Below are 8354 nucleotides of genomic sequence, written 5' to 3'. Positions count from 1 at the left end.
CCTCAAAAGTTCTCTGTGGATTTGGCTTTCCTTCACCAGGTACATAATTTGGATCATTATGTTTCTTAACATGCTTTTCTAGCCTAAGGGGATCTTTAAAAGTTGCTCCACAATCATCGCACTTGAATTCACTTTCAGAGTGTACTAATTTGTGCCTGAGGAAAGTAGATTTATATGCAAAGGCCATTCCACAGTGCTCACAATTATATGGCCGCTCTCCAGTGTGAGTTCTAGTATGCCTTGCCAAACCATCACTTGCAGCAAAAGTAGCATCACATTCTGTGCACTTGAAAGGTCTTTCTCCCGTATGTCTCCTCCTGTGACGCTCTAAGTGCTCACTCCGAAAGAATGCTCTCTCACAAAATTCGCATTTAAAAGGTCTATGTCCACTATGAATAAGTTTATGGGACTGATATGAAGCACAATAAGAGAAAGTTTTTCCACAGTCCTCACACTCATAAGGTCTCTCTCCTGTATGAATTCTTTTGTGCACTTTCAGATTTCCCTTAGTTGTAAAAGTTGCATCACAATCTTCACACTGGAATGGCTTTGCAGGCCAGCTATATTACTGATATTTTTGTGAAACACCGTGGGCTATGTCATTAAACTCAATATATGGGCTTGGATAGTCAGGTGTAGATGCCTCTGAATCAAAATCCTCTTCTTCTTCCTCCTCACCATCTTCATCTTCTTCTTCCTCCTCATCATCATCATCCTCCCTCTCATTTTTTCCATCGCCTGTTCCCTTCTCATTATTAGCATGGTCTTTGTCAGCCAAAAGTTGCTCTGCCCTAGTCAACAGCTGTATTTCATCACTATTTTTTGTCTAAATAAATTTCAGTACCACTGCTCAAGGTAACACTAGAATCCAGATTACTAAAATCTTTATCCTCTCCTTTACTTCTGAATGTTCTCCTAAGGGATGAGAACCCAGACCTAAAGAATTGCTAGGAGAAACTGTTGATGCATACTGCACACTTGCTTCATCTGTCGAAAGTCAAGTGAAGCCTCTGATAACATCTTAATACCATTTGAAGGTGATTTCATCTCAATGCTGGAACTGGTCTCATTTCCCACTGAAAGTCTTGAGTCTGTGTTCATTTTTCTTAATTCCATGTTAGCCTGACCATTAATACTTATTTTTTCCTCCATGGAAACACTGGATTTTCCTCCATAATACTGCTCATTCTCTGAACTGAGATCATCTGACCCCACATTGTGGCTTGGAACACAGACAGGATTTATTCCAGAAGGATTGTACGTCTCTACCTCTTTTTCACAGGCTTGCTTCAGACCTTGGACAGCTGAAATTCTAGGTTCTTGAGCTACAGCTTGCATCCTCAAGTCATGTCCTAATGATGGTGTCCTTGAATTTAGAACTGATGAAGGTGATTGGCAGTCTCCTGAGGGTAACTGGATTTCCTCAGGTTTTGATATACTAGGTGCAACACTATTATAAGTTACACAAATCTCTTGGATATTTAATTTAAAATTGTCTGTCAACTGGTTTCATATCATTCTTTGGTGCCTCATGGTTTGTATTGCCTTTTAAAATTTCTCTGATCTTCTAGCACATTGCATGGATCAATTCCCTCCTTAACATCATGGTTTCTTTCAAGTCTTCAGGAACATTATGAATACTGCTATAAAAACATTTTGCATCAAGACGCTTGCACTGATAAATCTGTTGGCTGAGGGCAATCTCCCAAATGACTTGAATCCAATGATGTACAAGGATGGTTAGAGAGAGGTCTATGGTCTCCGACAAACCTCTGTTCAACTGCCATGGGTCGCATATCAATTGGATATCTTGAATTGCCATAAGCTCCAGAGACTGCTGAAGAGCTCTGAAGATCTTCAGCAGCATGACAATTTACTGAATTTACATGCGATGATATCCTAACTCTATTATCTGGCAGTTCTCTCACATCACCAACCGAAGAATGGATGCCATGCACTCCAGCTGGATATGAAGATAGATTTCCTTGATGTACCACTGAATTTTCTGTTGGCAATGGAATAGGATGTGGGGATGGGGGGATACCATGAGATGTAGAAGAAATACTCATGTGAGTTGGTGGAGGATGGGAGCCTGGATATGGGTATGGATATGGATATGAATACTGCCCATAAGGATAGTTATAAGTATACAGGTGTCCACGATTTTCCATGCTAGAATCAAGGGAAAATAAAGAATGCATGATTTCTTGTGGAGTCTGATCCATTGCACTGAGTATATTACCAAGATATGTTATAAAGCTTCAATGGCACATACATATAATAAATACTTTTCTACTTGAAGGTTTTCATAATGCAGATAACCAAACTTGGTTATGCTGCTTGGATTTGGTAGAAAAAGTACTTCCCAGACACCTCAGTGAATCTGAAAGATAAAACTGAGAATTAACTTATAACAAAATCTAACCTCATTGAAACAACAATTAATGTTTTAGCCTTCATAAAAATAATATGGAATTTTTATAATAAAATAAAGTTTGATATATACTTACCAAGTAATTACATAGCTAATGTTTCTAAAGGCCTGTCCACACTAGGAAACATTGTTTGCAAACAGTTTCCAAACTGTTTGCAAAAAATGTTTCTCGTCCAGACTCGGTTATCATCAGGATGCTTGTCAGTGCAGTAGCCTCTGTATTCTGCTTAGCTATCTTGATGCAATCAAGGAGGGATAAGAGACAGAAAAAGGAAAGGGTAAGGAAGTTTTTAGAAAAAGAGGTGTGTCATGCTGACTTGTTTCTGGCAGAATTGAAAACATCACAGTTTTTTAAAAGTAAGTTATATTTTTCCTAGCTATACAAACCTGAGGTCCTTTTCATTAGGATTACGTACTTTTAGCGTAGGCTGGAATATGGCCGTTAAATTCTTGAACAAGGTGGATAGGCAATAACTACCGCCTGGTAGGTGGGTAGGCCCGCCTGCCCAGATGTAAACACTACACTTTGCCTTTCGGCCCAGGTTTCAGATTGAGGGGTGGCATGAGGTGGGCATTAATGTAAAGGACCTCAGGTTTGTATAGTTAGAGAAAATACAATTTACTTTTAAAAATTGTGATTTGTTCCTACACTATATACAAACCCTCAAGTCCTTTATACATATTAAGAAGACTCACCGATTGGTGGGAGGAATCTGATTGAGCCTCTAGAACTAACTGGACTTCAGCACAGCTGGGCTATTCCTCCTGGTTGTAAGAGCAAGGAATCCCCTGCCTCTGACAACTTGATTGGAGTACTATAGGAGCTGCTTGATCAAGAGTCAGACTTCTGGCCCTTTTCGAAATGAGTGAGGAATCGTAACTCATCTGAAAAAGGGCTGTGAAGAATATTTAGAGTCGGAGGCATTAATGCAAAGTTCTGGGAAGGGTTTGCATTATTGCCAGTCTCCTTCCTCCCCTTGCTAGAGGAAGGAGTGGGATTGTTTCCTTGGTTCCAATAAGAAAAATAAACGAAACACCCTACCAGTAAGTGTAAGTTCAAGTCCTATCCTCAACCTGAAGGGAGAGGAGTAGAAGGACGAGGGGAAGGTGGAGAGGCCTGTCACTCTCACATCCTTCTTACCTCTAGAACTGCACACCATAGGCGAGATGCAACTTGTCCTCTAAAAGGAGCCGGGTAAGCAAACACAACCTGTGAGCATCCACTACTGGTCCAAGGAAAAGAGATTCCAAGGACCTGTGGGCAGACCCGAAGGAAGAGATATAAATATGGTCGCAACGAGACCGCACCTACCTTCCAGTCCTATATCTTCAGTGATGAAATGTACCCAGCCACTGGCACTGCTCTCTGAGAGAGCTAACAGCGGACATATCCAACTGCGGAGAAGTTCCTCACGATCTCATAAAACTCGGAGGAAGACGTGTCATTAGACACTTCTGCATAGGAAGTCTACAGTGGATAAAGGTATCAACACTCAATGAAGGGTGTCGATCCTTCATAAGTACAGCAACACACCAATAGGGCAAAGTAATAATTGATCTGAATCAACCAATACAAAGTCCAAGCGCAGGAGAGCATGAAGGATTCAGACTCGTCAACAGATGCTGAATGATTGCACTGCCTCGCATCTGAGACGTAGTTATGACATGCCATCTGCATTTTGAAGGGTGATGCTGAGAACAACCATGCAAATCGTCTGTTGAGAGACAAGATGATTCTTGCAAGGCATGTGCACATTAGATGAGAGTCAAATGCCTTCTAGACCGAGGTCCCTGTGATGGCAAGACATACGTTTCTCATCAGTAGTTGAATCTCAACTAAGGAGAAACAATACTACTTAGTGAAATCTAAGGTGAATGTGGACCTTCGTCTTCACAGTTGAATCGAGAGAAGTAAACTCTCACGATTCTGATCATAGAAAAAGTCCCGTCTATGACACCAACCAGTGGAGATGGCCCTAATCCCTAGTGTTTTAGAGGACTGAAAAAGTTATTCCGCTATTTCATTGCTGCTCAGCAAGAAAGTCAGAGCTTTCAATGAAGGCAGAGTCTTTCAGTAATGAAAACACAGGGATTGTACTGCCTGAAAAACAGCTTCTTATGGGTTGGATCTGGGAGGAATTCCTATTTACTCTGGAAGCAGAGCTAGTCGGGCGGGGAACAGGCAAAGTCTTCTGTTATTCATTTTCAATTCGGGGTGAACAAAGAATAATTGTACACCTTACGAATTAGAAAATGTATATTAGAAGACAAAACTAAAATTGTCTGAAGAAAATCATTCTGCTTCATCGCAGCAGCCAATGGGGCAGGTGTGATGGAACAGAAGACTAGGCTACAGACTTCTGTTATACCGTGTGGTAAACAGAAAGATGACAATGAGTCTAATGAGATATATCTGTCCGAAAATTATTGCAACGGCAAATGTGGAGCATGAGACATGGGCCTTATGCGAGAATTCCAAGCAAACCAGAGACTTAAGTCAGTGATTGCCGGGCAGAGAGATTCAAATTGGTAGTTAATCCTCGACAGAGCAGAAACAATACTTAGACAAACGAAATCTCAGAGAGAACAGTACTCTGCTAATCGCTCGACTCCTTATACTGGGTTGCCTGGCAGTGCATTCCATGATGGAATGTGTTCGGCTAGAACCCTCAAGCACAAAAAAGATACACATGAGCATCTGTATTCTAACCAAAATGGGAGGGAAAGAAACCCTCTTGTTCAGTGATAATGCAAATGCTGTGGTGTTTTTGGGATACAATACCGCTAGTCATCTCAAAATCAAAACCAGAAACTCCTGGGAGGCCAAAAAGGCTGTCCTGAGTTTCAGGTTAATTAAGAGAAGGTACTATTCATTTCGGTCACATACCAGAGGAATTAACTTTCAGATATGCTCCTATTACTCAGATGATGCAACTGATAGCAAAAGCTTGTTGCAAGGAGGATATACTAGTACTATATATTTGTAGGTTCCTGTAAATCACAGTCCAGCCTAAATCTTCTTCATTCGAGAGACAAGAATAAGGACTGGAAGCAGACCTCCATCATTATCTAATGAAGAGAATGAAGGTGAAGTCGTCCCAAAGGGAGACTTTACGGTGATAACCAAAGACCGAAGATGACTAGTTCAAGACGAACTGGTTGTTCCTAAAACAACAGCACTAGAAAGGCATTCAAATTTCTCAGTGCTATCCATCCTGAACAGATTGACGTATGTTCGGTAAGATCCTAAGATTGAACCAAAAACATAGTCACTCGGAGGATTTACTCTGAGGAGTCTGTAACCAGGAAGTAGAGGAAATGGAGGAAGATTGACTGTTCTTGCCTGCTCTTCTCTGAACTTGTGATGTTCTCACTCTGTTAAATGAAGCATTCATTTCCTACAACTGTTTCGTAGCACAAATGCATGTGAAAGTTGAGCGGAGTTGAATGCAGTAAAAGCAGGCAAGAACTTGCCACATCTGGCTATACATCTATCTTCTCCGTGATCGAACCTCACAAAGAAAACTACACAGAGGACCTCCTCCTATCTTCCTATCTCCTTCAGATGCCTTGTCCCGAGGAACAGGGACATCGATCTTGGCACCTGAAGAATAGCCATTCTTGGCTTTCACTGGTGCATCAGAGCCACCAACGCAGCTCGGTCCCTTCTCTCACCCTGCGTCACTGTCATGATAGAGAGAAGACTACCTATAACTGACTGTGGATACACGAACCCCCTTGGAGGTTGTACACTCAGAGAGACTTGTACACGAGTACCCAACACGGTTTTGGTTCCATGAGCAGCGCCCTTGGAACCAGAGAAAGGAGAATGAACCTGTGTAAGAACTCCTGGGGCTCCCGAGAAACGATATTTTGGGGATAGCATCTAGGTTCCTGTTCTGGAAGGAGCAAGTGAGCCGAAGAGACAGCCAATTGCTTCCTCCCCAGGGAAAGGATGCAGACCTTTAGAAGTCTTGAGACAAGACTTTTTAGAAGGTGGAGAAAATACCTTTCTCTTCTTAGCCCGTGGAAGCCTCTCAAGAGGGAAGTGAGGAGGCGTCAGATGACGAAGATGAAAGACAATGACCCCTATGAAAAACTTGCTGCAAACACGAGAAAGGAGGGTACTATGTCATGGCAAGGAACTGCCCTGATCTAGAGCAGAGAGTTCATTCGTTAGAGCTGAGCACTCTGCTCAGCAGAGCTGGCTGGTTGAGCTAAGTCAATTGAGCTGAGCAGATCACCACTACATAATTATGAGTGGTAATCATCAACAAAGAACTATCACTTCTTCCCAATTAACTGTTCTCCATCCAGGCCAAAGCTCCAAGAAGAACAAAGAGGGATTCTGTGTCTGCTGTCCTGCATCTTCAGACCCTAAGGTCCATGAAGACGGTACTTGACCATTCACCTAGGTGTTACATGCAGTACCAAGCTCTGCTTAGCTCCAAACAAGATTGAAGAGCAAACTCACCTGTACTGGTAAAAGCTTGTCTCGCTATCCAACCACTCGTGATAGTGAGCAACTCGGTGAGCGTTAGAACTCGTAAGAATTCCCACACTCATGAGAAAAACCCGACTCTTGCAAGACAATAATTGGGGCAAGCCTTGTCTCGCCCTGGTGCTTCGGCAATATGACGAAGCCGAGCACCTCAATGAGTGCCTGCGGAAAACAAAAGGATCCAGTCTCGGCAAGACTCCTGACTATTGTAATAATAGAAGACCAAAACACTCGGAGAGTGGCTAGAAATTCCAAAAATTTAAGCACTCAGCGAGACCCCCGAATTTTGTCAAATGATCATCGGGGAGAGGCCCCTTCTCGACTCCTGGAGAAATTACGGAGGAACAGGCGTAAAAAAAACCAGTCCTAAATGTGAGCATTTAAGACTGGAATGAGAGTAGTACAATTCAACAGAATATGCACTCGAGGCTCCCAGAACACATGAACCCATAGGGGACTGTGGATTGAAATCTGTCCAAAGGCCAGAAAGACCTAGGGAGAACATAGTCTCCAGATGTTGAATCCTAAGAATCTAAACACCAGATGTCAAGACGGTGAGAGGTCTCTCCGTCATTGACAGAAGATCCTTCCTTAACGACCTTAAGATCCTTCCAGGAATATAGTTACTCAATGTTGAATCCTACGGAGAGCACTCTGCAGGATCCCTCCTATTCACCTCGCCCCTCCTGGTGTAGCCATAGGAAGTAGAGGGAATAAGTGAGGAAGATTGGGCGCTTTCACTCACCTTACTAGCAGAACTAGAAGGAGAAGCGAGTCACAGGCAGCCATAAACTTGTGGTGATGGCATGATGGCTGCGACGTGAGTCTAGGGGAGCATTCTCGACCTGGAGAAACGCTTTCCCGAGGATAGTTACGAAACTCTCGCATGGCAGGAGAAATGTTTACTGCCACAGAGACCAGTCAGTCAAGTGAATGTGACTATTGTCTGGGTGGAGTTGAGCATCCACCTGATTGGCACGGGCCGGTACCACCCTCCAATGAGTCCAAGTCCCCATCGAGGCCAAAACCTTTCAAGATGACTGAAGGGGGACCCCCTACTGATCTCACTGCATGCACGGTCCCGCGGGACCATCACGTCAACCCTGGGTCCTGAGCAATCACTCCTTTCTTCCACTCTGTGCCTGAGTTGTGACGGTGAGCGGACTCAGAGTCATCGACTTTGGATGCACTCAAGTCCATAGATTTATGTGCATTCGGGGAATCTTGCGAACGAGCGCCCGACACGGAACTAGTTTTTGGGGCAGAACCTCTAGGACTAACAGCAGAAGTGCGAACCGAAGTTTGCGCTTCTACAGCTCCCGACACGCTAGACCCTGGGAACAGTGTGACGGTTCCTGTTCCCAAAAGAACAAGCGAGCCAGCGGAAGACCCAACTGCCTCCACAGTTAGAGGAGGCAA

This window comes from Macrobrachium nipponense, chromosome 20, assembly GCF_015104395.2.
Source record: "Macrobrachium nipponense isolate FS-2020 chromosome 20, ASM1510439v2, whole genome shotgun sequence".
NCBI lineage: Eukaryota > Metazoa > Arthropoda > Malacostraca > Decapoda > Palaemonidae > Macrobrachium > Macrobrachium nipponense.
This window is presented reverse-complemented; position numbering follows the sequence as displayed.